Source organism: Choloepus didactylus, chromosome 13 (assembly GCF_015220235.1).
Source record: "Choloepus didactylus isolate mChoDid1 chromosome 13, mChoDid1.pri, whole genome shotgun sequence".
NCBI classification, from domain to species: domain Eukaryota; kingdom Metazoa; phylum Chordata; class Mammalia; order Pilosa; family Megalonychidae; genus Choloepus; species Choloepus didactylus.
Window position 1 is genome coordinate 83153568 of NC_051319.1, and position 17762 is coordinate 83171329.

The window sequence follows — 17762 nt, forward strand, 5'->3', positions numbered from 1 at the left end:
CATCTGGAAGAGCACAGTGGAAAATGATACTGCCATTAAAATGGGCAAAAACATGGACTATGGTGATACATGAGAACAGGTATATAAAATACTGATGAGTGGAAGCAGCAGAACATGATAGCATGTGTATATGAATTACTTCTTTGAAGAAAAGTGTGTGTGGCCACCTCTATGCTCAGATGTAAACTTAGAATTGTGGAAAGCTGTGCTCAATGGATTCTTCCTGAAATATTATATATATATGAAAACATGTAAAAGATGTTATTTTCAACACAGAACCCACGCCCTTGTCAGCTGACTTGATCTAGTCCTGGAATGGCTCAAAGTCTCCCTCTTGTTCCCCAGACCATCTATCCATCAGCCCAAGAAAACACAGAGCTCATGGGGTAAAACCTGAAGTCTAAAAGTCCAGCTTATCAATTTGACCCTGTTTGCCAGGGCAGCTTCCAGTCTGCATCATCAATCAGCTTCCAGTCTGATTGGCTTCCTAGACAGGTGGCCAAGATGGAGATGCCCGAACAAGTAAGTGTGGAAAAGTTGACCTAGCCCAGTTTCAAGGCCAAAGCCCCAAAAAGGTATGCCTGGGCCTGACAGCCCAGGGCCTGCTGGCCAGCAAAGTGTGTGTTAGGAAGAACAGCAGTGGAAAAACCTCAAATCATGTAAAAGGTATACTAGGGCCCCCACTCCAGTTTGACTGCCCTCGGCCAGGCATCTGGTGTCCTCTAACTAACACGGGCCTTTGACAGCTCTAGTGCAATTACGTAAGGCTTCCCATCCCTGGAAAGTAGCCCCAAGCTCGAGACCAGAAGCAGCAGTGCCTGGCAACTTGTTAGAAATGCAAATTTGGGGCCTCACTCCAGATATACCAAATCAGAAACTTAGAGGTAGGAGACCGCAACCTGTTTTAACAAGCCCAGTGGATGACTCTAATGAATGCTAAAGTCTGAAAAGCACAGCTCATCTTCCCTCCTCAAAACTAGTTTTTTTTGCTGGAGGACAGCTGGTACTCTAAGTCAATCCACCTGCACAGGTTCAGGCAGCGAACCTTTCCCAGTTAACAAAAAGATTCCTTCTGCAGGCCAAGCTTTCCCAATCCTCATCATCCTGGCTCTTCTGGTCCTCTGACCACAGTTATCTTCCTTATGGACTCTTCTTCCTCCAGCTGCCATTTATTAAATGCAGAGGCTCCCATGGGGTTCCCCTCAGTCTACTACTCTTCTCCCTCTTTGCCCTTGGGTGATCCCATCCTCTCTCATGGTTGCAATTACAGTCTCTATGCTGATGACTCTCAGATATCTATTTCCAGCCAGACCTCTCCCTTAAATTCCAATGTAGCCCATTCTACTCACTCCCCTCCTGTGTGTGCAAACCTGCCTGTTTTCACCACCTCATGCCAGCCCCTGCAGGTCAGTTTACAAAGTGATTCCAACCTGTTTCGCCACCTAATGCAGTGCTTCTCAAACATTAATGTGCACATGAATCACCATGGGATATTGTTAAAATGTTTATTTTAGGAAAAAAAATTCCAGAATGGTGGTGTAAGGACCTCTGAAAATCTTCCATAAAAGCAATGAAAACAAAAATTGTGACAATCAAGTTTTTCAGAATTCTGGAAATTAACCAAAGGCTTGCAATTATCCAAGGAACATTCATTCAAGAGAAACAGCTGAATTCTGGTAAAAACAGTGAGCTTTGTGTCATTTTAACTTCCCCTATTCCCATCCCTCTCTCCCCATCCCCACACTAAGCCTTGAAAACTAACAGCCTTGCAACTACAGTACCATGAAAACCAGCATCTTCTCAGCAGAGATTGGCAAACTGGATTTTTAGAAAATGGTCCAACTATATGGTATCTGCAAGAGACGCATTTTACATTCAAAGACACAAATAAGTTGAAAGTAATAGGGTAGAAGATGATATACCACATAAAAAGTAACCAAAAGAGAGCCTGGAGTGCTTTTACTGGTAACAAATGAAATAGACTTCAAGACAAAAATTATTACTAGAAGCAAAGAAGCACATTCTATAATGATAAAGAGGTGAATCCATCAGTAGATATAACAATAACAAACATATATATATAAAATAAGAGTGCCAGAATACATGAAGGAAAGACTGACAGAATTGAAGAATGAAATGGATATTTCAACAGTAATAGTTGGAGACTTCAATACCCTACTTTCAATAATGCCTAGAACAACTAGGGAGATTAACAAGGAAATAGAAGACTTGAGCAACACTATAAACCAAACAGTCATCTATAGAAATAGAACAGTCTACCCAACAACAACAGTATACACATTCTTCTCAAGTGCAGATGGTACATTCTCCAGGATGTATGTTAGACCATAACACAAACCTCAATAAATTTAAAGAGACTGAAATCATACAAAGTATGTTCTCCAACCACAATGGAATTTTTAAATCAGTAATAAAAAAATTTGGAAAACTGACAAACATGTGGAAACTAAACAACAAACTCATAAATAACAAATGGGTCCAAGAAGAAATCACATGAGGAATTAGAAAATGCATCGAGATGAATGAAAACAAAACACAACATACCAAAACTTATAAGATGACGCTAAAGCAGTGCTTCGAGAAAAATTTATAGCTGTAAAGGCCTATATTAAAAAAGATCATCTTATATCAATAACCTAATCTTTCATCTTAAACTATGAAAAAAGAGCAGACTAAACCCAAAGTAAGAGAAGGAAAGAAATAAAGACTAGAGCAGAAATAAATGAAAAAGAGAATGGACAAACAATAGGGGGAAAAAAAATCATGAAAACCAAAAATTAGTTCATTGTAAAGATCAATAAAACTGACAAACCTTTAGCTGGACTGACCAAGAAAAAAGAGAGAGGACTAAAATTACTGAAATTAGAAACAAAAGAGGGAACATCATTACTGACTTGATAAAAATTAAAAGGATTATAAGAAAACACTATGAACAATTGTATGTCAACAAATAACCTAGATGAAGACAAAACGGACAAATTCCTGGAAAGACACAAACTACAAAAGTGACTCAAGGAAAAACAGAAAATCCAAATAGATCTACAAGTAAAAAGACTGACTTGGTAATCAAAAATTTCCCACATAGAAAAGCCTAGGCCCCAGTTGCATCACTGGTGAATTCTACCAAACATATGAAGAATTAACAACAATCCCTCAAAAACTATTCCAAAATAGAGAGGCGGAGAGAATACTTCCCAACTTATTCTAGGCCGCTATAACTTGGACGCCAAAACCAGAGAAGAACATCATCTGAAAAGAAAACTACAAACCAATACTCTGTATGAATATAGAGGTAAAAATCCTCAACAAAATATTATCAAACCAAATCTAGCAACATATAAAAAGGATTATACAACATGACCAAGTGGGATTTATCCAAGGATTTATCCAAGGTTGGTTTAATTAACCGAGGTTGATTTAATGCACAAACATCAATCACTGTAATATGCCATATTAATAAAGGACAAAACCACATCATCTCAATAGACACAGAAAAAACATTTGACAATCCAATATCCTTTCATGATTAAAAAAAAAACACCGAACAAACTAGGAATTAAAGAAAACTTTCTCAATCTAATAAAGAACATCTATGAAAAACCCACAGGTAACATCATACTAAATGGTAAAAGATTGGATGCTGTCCCCCTAGGATCAGGAACAAGACCAGAATGCTGCTCTCGCCATTTCTCTTTCAAAAGGAATAAATACTGATACAAGCTACACATGATGAACCTTGAAAACACTGTAAGTGAATGAAGTCAGTCGCAAAAGGCCACATATTGAATGATTCTGTTTATATGAAACACAATAGGCAAATCTATAGAGACAGAAAGTAGATTAGTGGTTGCCAAGGACTAGGGGGAGTAGGAATGGAGCAGGATTGCTAATGGATAGAGGGGAAGGTGAGAGATTAAAATGTTGTAAGATTAGATAGTGGTGATGGTGGTACAATTCTGCAAATACTAACAATCCACTAAATTGTAGAATATAAATGGGTAACTATTATGGTAGGTGAATTAAATCTCAGTAGAGTTAGTTGTCTGTTTAATTATACATCCTAATTTGGTAGGTCTGGGTTGTGGCCTCAGATTGATTCTGCATTTCCAACAAGCTCCCACGTGATGCTGGTGCTGCGGATCCATGGACCATACTAGAGAACAAGGTTCTAGAGATTACTCTTGAGGCCATGCTCCTTAAAACAGCTCTCCAGCTTCCCACTAGACACCACTAACTGGATAGCCCACATTCAACATATCTCACACTAAACTCACTATCTTCTCCCCCTGCAATCATTTTACATAACATCTGACACATAAGAATATAAGATTACTCATGAGTTGGTAATGCTGAAGCTGGGTAATGGGTACATTATTCTCTTTTCTTAAAATTTAAGAAAATAAATAAATAAATAAATAAACGGCGTTTTCTGTAGTTTTTTGGTAGATATTCTTTGTCAAGTTGAAGAAGTCCCCTCCTATTTCCAAACTGCTAAGAGGTATTGTCATGAATGGGTGTTAAATTTTATCAAGTATGTTTTCTACATCTACTAAGATAATCATATAGTTTCTCCTTTAACCTATTAAGGTGGCAAATTACATGTGTAGATTCTCTAATGTCAAACCACCCTTGCATTCTTGACATAAGCCCAACTTGGTCATAATTTTATGTCCCACTGGATTTGACTTGCCATGTTTTGTTAGTCCTCCATGTGCTCTCATAATTCTCTGTGTAGCTATCATAAGATCCACAAACTGTACTGTAAACATGAACTCCCTGAGGGTAAGAACCCTTTCTCATCCACTGTTCTATCTCTAGCTAGTGCAGGATCTAACACACAGGAGGCACTCAATCAAAGTATGGCTGATGAACAAGAAAGTGAATGAATGAATGGGTGGAGAGATGCACCGATGAGCAGATGAACACCTTAATCCAGAATAGTGACATTCACCTGGCAGGCGTGTAGAGGGCTCACCAGCTACTCTATACAGGTGTCTGCTCTGTCTTTAGGCAACTCAGTTTGTGGACAGCTCTGTAAACTGAATCCTACCCCTGGACTCTCATCTCCCCACTTTCCTTCAATGCAGTCAACAACATAACACAGATCTGGGCCTGCCTTTACTCAGAAGTATGCAGCCCTCTTATCACAGTCTATCCCAAAGCTTACATCCTGTGCTGGGGTTGAGGGGGAATATAGTATTAGTTTCAAACTTAAAGTGTTCCTCCCAATCTCAGAGTTCATTCCCAACAATCAAAATGGCTGCATCCCAACCCCCATTGGCACAAGAGCCCATCTCATTAACAATTCACTGCATCAGCAGCACAAAGGATGAGAGCAATCAGCAAGGGAAAAAGCTGAGTTATTTCAGCAGCTGTAAATTATGTGTTCTCTCTTTCCCTCCTCTTCCAAGTCCATGTTCTACTGTGCCCTACACCTCCACACTGAACTTGGATTTAAGTATCTATGTCAACTGCAGTAACCAAAGTTGAGTTCAAGAAACAATATTAAAAAGCACTAATTAACTGATATTTAAATAACTGTGTTTAATGTCAACAAAACCACATTTTAACTTTAAACGTCCCTTAGTCTATCAGTTGCTTAATTAAATTCGTTAAGAGTCTTGGACATTGGCACAGAGCACACTGCCCTGGGGAGCCATCCCAGCTCTGGCCATGGCAGGCTGTGGAAGGGGAGGGGCCCATATTCCTGAGGACGTCCCAGGAGAGCCCCAGATTTCTTCTAATGAGGTGGTTTCTCTTCACAGTTCTGATCTCCATAGGGCAGTAAGAACATGACAAACACATTTGGAGCTTGGAAACTTGCCAAACCAGGCTACAATTTATTTTTTTAAGTGCTTTAAAAAAAAAAAAAAAAAAAAAAAAGCACACATAAACCCAAGAGAGATTTCCCATCTGGTATCTATTCTTCTTAAGAGTGGTATATCACAAAACATTCAGGTATGGGCTCAAGGGGACCACAGTAGGATCTGTGACAGCAGGTGGGGTCAGGGAGCCCTGCAAGATGCCACCAACCAAATCCCAGCCTGCCAGGAGTCATCAGCCTGCAACTGACAAGGGTACAGCCCAGCCAACAGCAGTGTCCTAGACTGAAACCCTCAAAGGGACTCTGGGTTCCAGTGAGTGAGCTTGTGATAGGCATGCCAGCAGGGTGCCAGGGAGTCTCTCCTGCCACAGCAGGCTCCATGGGGAATGCTTGCCAGCTAGCCTTCTCACCACCCCCAGATATGCTGAAAAGGGATGACATGCCAGCTACCTACCCAGGTGAAAATGTCCAGGAAACAGTCTATCTCCCTAACTACCTCCAGGCAGAGCACATTCGGCCAAGGATCAGTAAGCATTTGGAGCCTACATTTTGGGCAACGGATGCCAATCCCATTGGGTCATAAGTAAAACAACATCATTTGAAGAACATCAAGGGTGTAAGAAATGCCAAGTGGCCCTCCCATGCCTCACCATTAGAGCAGGATTCCCAGCTATTTTTAGTTCCCTTACAGAATCACCTCATTACCACTTGGTTGGCATTACTTTTTGTCTCTGTCACTCAGCCCCTCCCTACCCCTTCCCTTTTGCCTAAAACAGCCTGCCCTCCCCACAAAGTAGGAGGCAATCCTTTCCAATTATTTCATCCTGTATTTCACTGCTCAGTGACTCCTCTTGTGGCAATTCTCCTTAAAACAGCTACTGCAGCGCCTGATAATGCCAGTAGGAAACACTGTATAGAAAAAGCTTGATTAATGTTATAGACTCTATTCTGAAAGGCAACCACTCCCATAGACAACTAGGCACAAGCCCTGGCTTCAGAGAAGCCAGATGTTTGGGCTGTAGCTTAGAAAAACATGGAAAGCATCCAGAAAAACACAAGAGCACTATGCCCACGCAGCCCAGACACACTGCTCACTTACTACCTGCAGTTCCACACCCACACCAAAGCCATTTCAACCTCAGATGAGAGTTAACAGCCACACCAATCCAGAAAAAATTTTTTGTAAAGACCTTGCTAGCTCTCCCATTTGTTTGCACACTATGAAACCCCTTACTGCCTACAGGGTACATCCAACCACCACCACCTCCAACACATCCATCCAGCAGATTATTCACCCTTTAATACATTTATTTATTGAGTCCTGCTGCATCACAGGCACATGCCAGATGCTGGGCATACAAAGACTAGGCAAATAGGGGTCCTGACTTCCAGGAGCTTCCAGTTGGGCAATGGAAACAGGCAGTAAATCAGCAGTTACAGTAAGTCTCGGGTTTTAAGAATCATCACAGAAATGGCTCAGAGGACCTTGAAGCAGGAGATAACAGTCATCTCTATCAGGAGAGGGGGGTAAGGGAGGACTTTCTGGAAGAGGTGAACTTTAAAGATAAAAAGAAGAAAAGAAGTCAGGCAAACGACGACACCGAGAAAGGCATCTCAGGCAGAAGTGAGGATATTATTTGAAGACCTGGAGGTATGAAACTAGGAACAGTTTGCCAAACAGATAAGATAGGTTTCCAAACAGATCAGATAGGTTTCAAACATATGGCTCATTGTGCTGTCTTAGCAAACCTCCGGAATCTCTCTCCTTTTAAGAACTTCTCCATGACGAAAGGGGGATGAGGGAGGAGAGAAGGAAACATGCCATATGCCTCTTAACTGGATAAGAGAGTCACCATTGTTGGTGAACTCTTCTTATGAACTCGTTCCTCTGCCTTGCAGTTTAGGGGGTTGTTAGCTCTTGCAAGTTCTCAACATTAATAGAAGGAGCCAGTAAACAGAGTCTGGAATTGGCCTAAAACCCCAGTGGATCATTTGAACAGGAGAGCAGCCTGAGATTCTGGGCACAGTCTTCATGTCACCTCTCTGGAGGATATACCTGCTCTGTTCTCCTTTCTTATGTTTCACACTTACATCCAAAGATGAGTTCATGCTCTTCCTTCCACAAGCCTGATCCTCCTCTAGAGCAGCCCTCCTCCACTACTCAAGCCAGGAACCCAGGAGTTCTCCTCAACATCTCCCTCTCCCTCCCATGTCTATCCATAATCAGGTACAATCAGTTTTATCTGTTAAATACCTTCCCTCCCCCCACACTTCTGTTCACGTGCCCAAATTGCTAAAGCAAGCCCCAACTCTTAGGTGGGGGCAACTCAAGCAGGGTTTGAATGAGGCCAGAACCAAGCAGAACAGCCCAATGAGGAAACATAAAACACACAGCTTTAATGAATCTCTTATTTGCTCGCTCAGGGTTTCTGGAATACCCAACATCCAGTCTCCTGAGCCCCTTTGTGAGGCACTCAATCAAAGTCACATTCCTCCTCAGATGAAGAGAAACCCTCAGGAAACCCATTCAATCACAGTAGCAAGCTGAAACATGGGCTGGGATTTGCCTTATGCAAATCCTCTAGAGATGCCAATGCCTTGGGAGCCCACAGCCCAAAACCAGACCCATGATTACAGGAATCAAATTTCAGGAAAGGCAAGCTCAGCTCAGCACAGTCCCACCCCTCCCAGCCCATATAAGCTTCCTAGTCTTCATCCCTCTTCCATCCCTCACCACATCCTTCTCCATAAGGGAAACCATTTAGAGGAAACATTTGCTTCCATCAAAGCAGGAAGACTATTTATTGAATTCTTATTCTGTACTGAGAATTATGCTAGAATACTTTGCTTACATAATCTCACTTAATTCTCATAATTAGTCTACAAAGTTGGTTCTATTATTTTTTTCTCACCTCACAGATGAAGGACCTGAAGTTTTGAGATGGTATGTTTGGCCATGAGGAGAGGCCAGTATTCAAACCAAGATCCATGTGATCATTGTGCTGAACTGCCTTGAAGGACCTTCATTCTTTGGCAAATTCTCACAGCATTTCAACTATTTTTATTGTCCCTTTTAAATTTCTACCTGGTATTACTTAATTTCTTGTACTATTCAATTTCTACCATGTATTATTTATACATTTCTTATTGTTTCTGAATTTATACCTATAAACTCCTTGAAGGAGGAAATTCATTTTTCCCATAAAAGCAAGCACAGTATCTTGAATATAGCAGGTTATATTATTTTAAATTTTGTTAAGTAAAAGAAAAAAAAATGCAAGAGGAAGAAGGCAATTTTCTGGAGGGTGAGGTGGGTGGCAGTAATAGTAGCATGAAAGCCAATTTCCTAAAACAAAGGACAAAATCAATACAGAGGAGCAAGGAGCGATGTGGCCATGCCTCTCAGCCTCAACTCACTGGTAACCTTCCCTTCACCCCATCCCTTACCATCGGCCCTCACCACCCAGGAAGAACAGATGTTGGTTGGATGAGTGAACAAATGAACGAAGAACTAAACAAACAGCAGGTTGAAGTGCTGGAGAAAAGGGACAACAGAAAAGAAAGAACGCCCTGCTCAAAACCATCCTTTCTTTGAATCAGATGTCTCAAAGCACCTATTATGTACAAGTACCTGTGCAAGGGGCTGGGAAAACAAAGGCATGCACAAACTATGAAAGAGAATTAGGACAGAGAGAGAAGCATTCTCCTTCATTTCCCTGGCAAAGCATCTTTCCAAATAACTTTAACAACACTTCCTGTTTTCTTGACATTAAAGCCATGCCTAATAGCACGTATGCAAATAAAAACTTCACTTTTTATCAAATCCAATAGTTTGGAAACCTTGTGGTTTCTTCTAAGATAAAAAAACATCATTCATCTACTTGATTAAAAAGTGATTTAATTTGGACTTCATTAGGTAAGTACAATGGGAAAACATTTACAGAGATAACTAGCCGGCAACAGGACAGTGATGAGCTCCAACAACTGCACAGTTGAGTCCCAAACCACTGCCAACGAAAAGAATATTTAAAAGCTCACAATGTGGAGCTTAAGCTCCAGCCAAAATGAATTATTTTCCTACAAGCGCATCTGTCAGATTTTTGGTTAATGGAAAAAACTTTCAAAAGGGAAGGAAAGGAAAGCGCAAGGATATTTAACATATAACGTAAACTTCTAGATTTTTCAAATTCCCTTGCAGGGAGAAAAGGCAAAGAGATTTATTTCTCAATCTTACTTTTCAAAACTTTCTCCATTGATATGACATTGTCATAAAATTTTTCAATTTGTAGAGAATGTGGAGCAGATGAAAGTACAGTGGCTGAGAAATTTTAAGCTGCAGTGAAGGGGCTTTATACTGAGAGCGGGAAGAGTTGCAGAAGGGACGGGAGTTGCAGTCCTGAACCCCACATGCTCATCAACTCGGCTTTGGGCTCTGGCAAATGGGCAGACTTTGCTGCAGTATCAAAGGATATTGGGGTAAGAGATCAGCAAATAACAAGACTAAATGTTATAGAAATTATTTTATAGCTAGAACATGAAGTTGATCTTATCCTCCCCTGCTTGAAACTATTAAATGGTTTTCCAGGGCCATCAGAATAAAGGCCAAATTTCATACCCAGCCCCACCAACCATGCCCAGCTATGTCTCCAGCTTCATCTCTTTCTACTGCCTGTCTACAGTCGGCCTTGTGGAACTGATGTTCCAAGACATCTTGTCTCCCATCTCCAGGCCTGTGCACATGTCATTCCCTTTGCTTAGAATGCATTTCCTCTCGTTTTTATCCGGCAAATTTCTACTCATCCTAAAGGTTTCAGCTTAAAAGACACTTTCTCTAGGAGGCTCTCTCCAACCCTCCCCACTGGACCAGAATAAATGCTGCCACAGCACCCTGTACTTCCCTGAACATAGGGCTCATTATGCTTTCTTATATAGTTTGTCCTTCTCCCTTGCTAGACCTTAAACATCATAAGGACAAGGACCGTGACTATTCTGCCCAGATAGCTCAATGCCTGACACAGAAGAGATGGTAAGTAAATTCTTGAGGGATGATTTAGAGTCAGCTTCAATTCTCAGTTCTATCCTAACTCACCCCCTAAGCCAGTTCTGTGCTCTGCCCCCAACAAGCCCTTACAGTTCTTCTGGATGCTGCTGTGCAGCACCTGCCATGTGATGGGCCTGGTATCAAATAACCAAGATTAGAGGGATGGCCAAGCCCTGTCTCCTGCCTTCTAGAAAAGAAAAGGGCATATAAATGTTTGTTACAATTGATGAAAGAATTGTATATAATTTTGCTTTAACTTTACTATTAACTATGGTCCATGGTTTACCTTAAGGAGGGCATATAAACAATCACCACATGGTATGAAAAATGTCATAGTGGAAGGACACACAGGATAGGATGGGGCAAAGAAAGGAGCCTCAGAATAAAGCCATTCTTCCCAGTCTCCCTTCCCTAGTATCCCAAAGCCAACTGCTCAATGTCCCACTTCATTCTCACAGACAGAAATATCTCCAGTGCTCTTTCCCTGGGTGTCTAGCCCAGATCAGATGTATCTCAGCTGGGTTCCCATTCTGTCCTAGAGTAATTCAAATCCTTTCTGGTTTCTGCTTTCTCACCTTCTTCAGTTCTTTTCCCAGACATCTCACACACATGCATGTCTGCCTCTGCCCTATCCTGAGCCAACTTGTACAAACCACTATTTTTCCATCTCCTCCTGAACTGTCTTAAATAATTACATTTATAAAACATCTGCATTTACACCAAACATGCCTAACAGTCCCTGGCTACAATAAAAAGAAGAGATTACTCACGAGGCAAATTGTTAAAAGTTGTATCCGGGTGGGGGTATTTTGGAGTTCTCTGTGTTATTTTTGCAACTTTCCCATAGATTTTTAATTATTTCAAAATAAAAAGGTTTAAAATAAAAAATAAACCATCATTAACACAGCCCCCTCCTCCCCTACTGCTTTCTCTTGTAGATTAGAGTGCTATGGAATCATGGCCCTCAAGAGGTTGCTCCCAATTCTGTTATGTTTCCAGAGAGGTTACAATGCCCCTCATCACTAGCCCCCAGGCATCAGCCCACTGGCCGGCTCCCTCAGTCTCGCTGGATGCTAAGCCAGTCCATCCAGCCACACATTCATTTAACCAACATGTACTGAGCATCCCTGTGAGCCAAGAACTACGTCCTCCTTGATATACTGGTGCACAATGTCCTGTACATAGGCCCGAAGCAGTCTGATTGAATCACTGATAAGAAGGAAACCACATGAGCCTCTCCTGTTCCTTGCCCAGAAATACCCCAGTGCAAAACATATCTACAAGGCAGCCTGAGGACAGAGCCCCCCACCCCCACCCCTGCCCCAAGCCTCTTATTCATCTGAGCCTAGACCAGGGATACCTTCACCCCAGCTAAGGAGATGCTGATACAACCCTCCCATCACTGTGCCAAGGGAGCCAGGAAAACCAGTCTTGTAAAATACTCTTTTAATCAACTCACTTGTCTTCCTTTAGTGTAGATATAAGGAAAAATTTTCTCAAGGAACCAGTAATAAATGGAGAGGAAGAAAAGAACAGAAATTAATGAACATGGTAATTATCCCCTAAAGTTGCAAATCAGAACAATTCCTCACTTGAAGACAAGTATGAAAAACAAGATTAAAATGCCTCAGGGATACGTTCATGGAAACAGCAGATAATAGAATAGATAAAATGTATTTGCAGTATCTCACTAGGGACACATACCTTTTGGCTAACAGCTATCAGATACTAAATACCACTGTAAAAATAATATTCTTCCATGCTTCATTATGGAGTTACAATAATCCATGGGGAAGCAGCAACACAGCAAGGTGCCTTACATGGTAATTGGGAAAATTCCAGAATCCAAGCCTCTTCCTAAGTGTCAGGGAAAAAAGTGGGCATGAGTTAACTTATACTCTCTAAAGGGCAAGAACTGTTCCCAAAGACCAGCTCATGTACTGAAAAAGGAAAAAGGAGGACTGGGTAAGAGGGTGGCCCTGGGGACACCTGCCGACCATGAGGGGCATGACCATAGAATCCAGGGCTAAAGGGGGGAGGAGAGACTGTCCCAAGTCAAACTCTTAAGGAACTATTTCCCTCCATTTCACAGAAAATGGCTAAATAATTAAAAAACAGCAATGTATAAAATATACATACAAAAATAATAATAGGTACTATGCACCAGTTATATGCCTGGTGCTCTGCCAAGTGTTTTCCATGCAAGATTTCATTTAAGCCTCCTGGCAATTCAGTGCAAAAGATGTGGTTAATATTTTTATTTTACAGATAAGGAAACAAGCTAAGATTAGTGAAAGTCACTTGTTCAAGGTCGCCCAGTGTGGTAGGCAATATAAGGGCCTCCCAAAGATATCGTCAGGTCCTAATCCCGAGAATGTGTAAATGTTACCTTATAAAGAAAAATGGTCTTTGCAGATGTGATTAAGTTAAGGATTTTGAGATGATTACTCTGGATTATCCAGTGGGCCCTAAATCCAATCACAAGTATCCTCATAAGAGAGAGGCTGAATTATTCAGCCATAATAAGGAATGAAGTTCTGACGGATGCTACAACATAGATGAGCCTTGAAGACATAAGGCTAAGTGAAGTAAGTCAGATATAAAAGAACAAATGTAAGATTCCACTTACATGAAGTATCTAGAATAAGCAAATTGATAGAGAGAGAAAGTATATTAGAGGTTACGAGGGGCTGGGGGGAGAGGGAATGCAGCCCAGTGGCTACAGAGCTTCTGTTTGGGAAGAGGAAAAAGTTCTGGAAATAGATTGTGGTAATAGTTATACAACATTTTGAATGTACTTAATGCCACTGAATTGTATCCTTAAAATGGTTAAAACGGTAAATTTTATGTTGCATATATTTTACCCAAAAAAATGAAAGGGAGGAGCAGAGGGAGATTTGACACAGACATGGAAAGGAGGCAATATAAAGACAGAACAGAGGAGATTTGAAGGTTGGAGTGGTGCAGCCACAAGTCAAGGAATACCAGCAGCCACCAGAAGACGCAACAAGGAACAGATTCTCCCCTAGAGCCTCTGGAGGGAGCATGGCTCTGCCAAGACTTTGATTTCAACCCAATGATACTGATTTTGCCCTTCTGACCCCCAGAAGTATAAAAGAATAAATTTCTGATGTTTTAAAGCCACTAGGCCTATGTTAATTTGATCCAGCAACGACAGGAAACTAACATACCCAACTAGTAGTAACAAAGTCAGACTTCAAACCTAGGTCCTTGTAACTCCATGCATGAGCTCCTGAGCCCTGAACCACACTCCTTTCTGGTACACAGTCTCCCAAGGCCAGACCCACCCACTACTTGACAGGTGACCCAGCCAAGACTTGACCCATTCAACACCAGACAGCTTTCCTGCTGCAGTGCCCCAAGACGAGCTCTCCTTTCTTCCACCAACATCACAGCAAAGGCTTCTTGGAGACTGGACCAACATCTTAGTGTTCTAATAATTAGGCATGGAGAGAAACAGCCCAGAGTCCAACATCTTCATGAGAAAGCAAAACAGTCTAACAAAGGTTTTCATCTAATTTGTTTGCACTTAACTGATTTCCAGGACTTCAAGAGGCTCCTAACCTTTGCTACTCTAGTCCATCCAGCCCAGAATTTATTCTTTCCCACACAGACATGTTTGGGGAGGAGTCTTAGCCTCCAACTCCCTTACCTGCACAGCACTTCAGTTGCTCCTCTGTCCTTCAAGAAGGGCTGCTGTTCACCACTGGATGACTTCCCAGGAACACTGACAGAAGGAGCGAGCCACACTGGGCCCCTGTCTCAAAGCCTGTGGGAAGAGTGTTGGTGTGAACAGGCTCCGGCAGAGGTGCCTTGGGTTATCCAACCCTGGAATTAGCAACCAATCTAACAAACACATTGTTAGGGCAAAAGGGATAGCATCCCAAAATGTACTTTTTGAACCTACTCTGCCAAGTACAGTTCAGCTTTAATTGTTTATTTATAACACTTTAAAGTGCAGGCGGTGAAGCACAGCAGTATGCTTTACTAAAATAATGATGTTTTGGTAACTGAGGACATTGAGGCTGCTGTGACTATTAAATCTTTGCTCAGGAACCAGCTTAGGTTTCCTGGGAGAGTAGTCATCTCAGTGGATTACCAAAGTGGAAGACTTGGAACTTTTTAACGTAGTAAAAACAAGAGGTAACACACTAGAGTACCCAGAGTTCTCCTACTTTTCATTTTGTTAGATTCTTTTTTCTCTCTCAATTCCGTATTTTCCTTCAAGATCCTTCTAGTAATTTCCTTCTTTTTTCTTGCCAAGAACATTCAATCTGATTTTCTATCACTATCCCAAAATAACAATTATAGCTAACATTTAGAGAGTATTTACCCACCAGGTATGTATAGGGCTTACAACAACCCTATATCATAGATACCATTATTATACTCCTATTACAGATGAAGGTGAGACACAGCCAAGGCACTTTCCCAAGGTCACACAGCAAGCTGTTGGCAGAGCCAGAATCAGAAAGCCAGTCTGACTGCAAAGTCCGAGCTCTTACTACAATAGTAAACTGCTTGACCCCAAGGTGAACTGGAGGACCCCACTACCATCACCTAGAGAAGACCTTAAAGAGAAAAATCCATATTTCTTTGGCTTGAACCTCTTAAGTGCCAGGAAAGACTAGCAAATATGCTCTTACAATTGTCTGGAGAATTTCTTCCCTTCCAATTTCCTCAGAGAGAATCATCAGGATAACACAGTCAGTCTCTAAGAATCCTGGGGGATATAAATGGATGGAAAACTGAAAGCAAGTCTACCCTTTTCCCAGATGAACCAATACGTGGATTTAGCAATACCTGAAGTCAGCCCACCCCTGCACCCTCCACCTGCCCGAATCTCAGCAGGTTGTCACCAGTAAGAACCTTATACCAGCAACCTAATTATCTAAGAGCTAAAACCATAAAAACTCTTAGAAGAAAACATGGGGAAATATCTTTAGGATCTTGTATTGGACCATGAATTCTTAGAATTTACACCAAACTACAAGCAACAAAAGAAAAAACATATAAATTGAAATTCTTAGAAATTAAAACCTTTTGCACAAGACATTATCAAGAAAGTGAAAAGACAACCTATAGATTGGGAGAAAATATTTGGAACTCATTTATATGATAAGGACTTAATATCCAGAATATATAAAGAACTCCCACAATTCAACTACAAAATGACAAACAACCCAATTTTTAAAATGGACAAAGAACTTGGACAGACATTTTTCCAAAGAAGATATACAAATGGTCAATAGAACTTGAAAAGATGCTCAATATCATTAGCCATTAGGGAAATGCAAATCAAAACCACAATGAGATACTATTTCATACCCACTAGAAAGGCTATTATTTAAAAAACAGAAAATAAAAGTTAGCAAGAATGCAGAGAAATTGAAACCCTGGTACATCGTTGGCAGAAACGTAAAATGTTGCAGTCACTGTGGAAAACAGTTTGGCAGCTCCTCAAAGTTAAATATAGAATCACCACATGATTCCACAATCCTGCTTCTAGGTACATACACAAAAGAACTGAAAGCAGGGACTTGAACAGATATTTGTACACCAATGTTCACAGCAGCATTACTCACAATAGCCAAAAGCTGGAAACAACCCAAGTGTCCATCAACAGATGAACGGATAAACAAAATGTGGTATATGTATATAATATGGAATATTATTCAGCCATAGAAAAGAAAGAAGTTTTGATACATGCAACAACATACATGAACCTTGAAGACATCTACTGAGTGAAATAAGCCACACACAAAAGGATAAATGTATGATTTCAACTACATGAAATAACTAGAATAAGCAAATTCATAGGGACAAAAGTAAAGTTCAGGTTATCAGGGGAAGGGGTAAGGGAAGGGGAAATGGAGAATTAATGTATAATGAGTTGAGACTTTCTGTTTGGGATAATGGAGATGTTTTGGTAATGGACAGAGCTGATGGTAGCATAACATTGCCAAGGTAATTAATACCACAGAATTACATACTTGAAAGTTATTAAAATAGGAAATTTTATATTGCATATATGTTACCACAATAAAAATTAAATAAAAATAACCCATAGTGAAACCTAAAGTAAACCAAGAACTTTAGTTAGTATTATAATTCTATTAATATTGGGTCACCAATTGTACAAATGAACCACACTAATGCAAAATGTTAATAATAGGGAAAACTGTATGTGGGGAGGGGAGTACCTTCTAGAAACCTACAAATACCCTAGAATATAAATTCTATTCTATATATATATATCTATATAGATAGATAGATAGATAGATAGATAGATAGATAGATAGATAGATATCTCCATCCTTATTTCACCATCAGGGGAAAAAATAATGGTGAGTCCCCAAGTCTGAGAGAAAAAAATAATAATAATGCAAAAGGGAGAAGGGAAAGTGAGAAAAGAACTGTGCCAGTTTGGATGTTTTATGTCCCCCAAAACACCATTATCACTGATGCAATTTTCTGTAGGCAGACATATCAGTGTTGATTAGATTGTAATTCTTTGATTGAGTCTTTCCATGAAGATGTGACCCACCAACTGTAGGTGATAACTCTGATTAGATAATTTTCATGGAAGCGTGGCCCTGCCCACTCTGTGTGGGCCTTGATTAGTTTACTAGAGCACTATATAAGCTCAGACAGAAGGAGCGAGCTTGCTACAGCCAAGAGGGACACTTTGAAGAACACACAGGAGCAGAGAGAGGAGCTTCAGCTTACAGAGACATTTTGGAGACGAACTTTGGAAGCAGACTTTTGCTCCAGAGAAGCTAAGAGAGGACAAACACCCCAAGAGCAACTAAGAGTGACATTTTTGAGGAGCTGAAGCCTAGGGAGGAACATCCT

At 40.7% G+C, this 17762-nt stretch overlaps 1 protein-coding gene across 4 annotated transcripts in view; it reads right to left on the bottom strand.

Annotated features, from left to right (window-relative positions):
- Positions 1-17762, bottom strand: part of SIL1 (SIL1 nucleotide exchange factor) — a 324181-nt gene that overhangs the window by 282822 nt on the left and 23597 nt on the right. Inside the window, exon 2 of one of the 4 annotated variants that reach the window (XM_037801498.1) lies at positions 14560-14676. The exons of the other annotated variants lie outside the window; for them this stretch is intronic. The gene's annotated coding sequence lies outside the window, so the exon portion shown is untranslated. The remainder of the gene's footprint in view (positions 1-14559; positions 14677-17762) is intronic. 4 annotated transcript variants of the gene reach the window in all.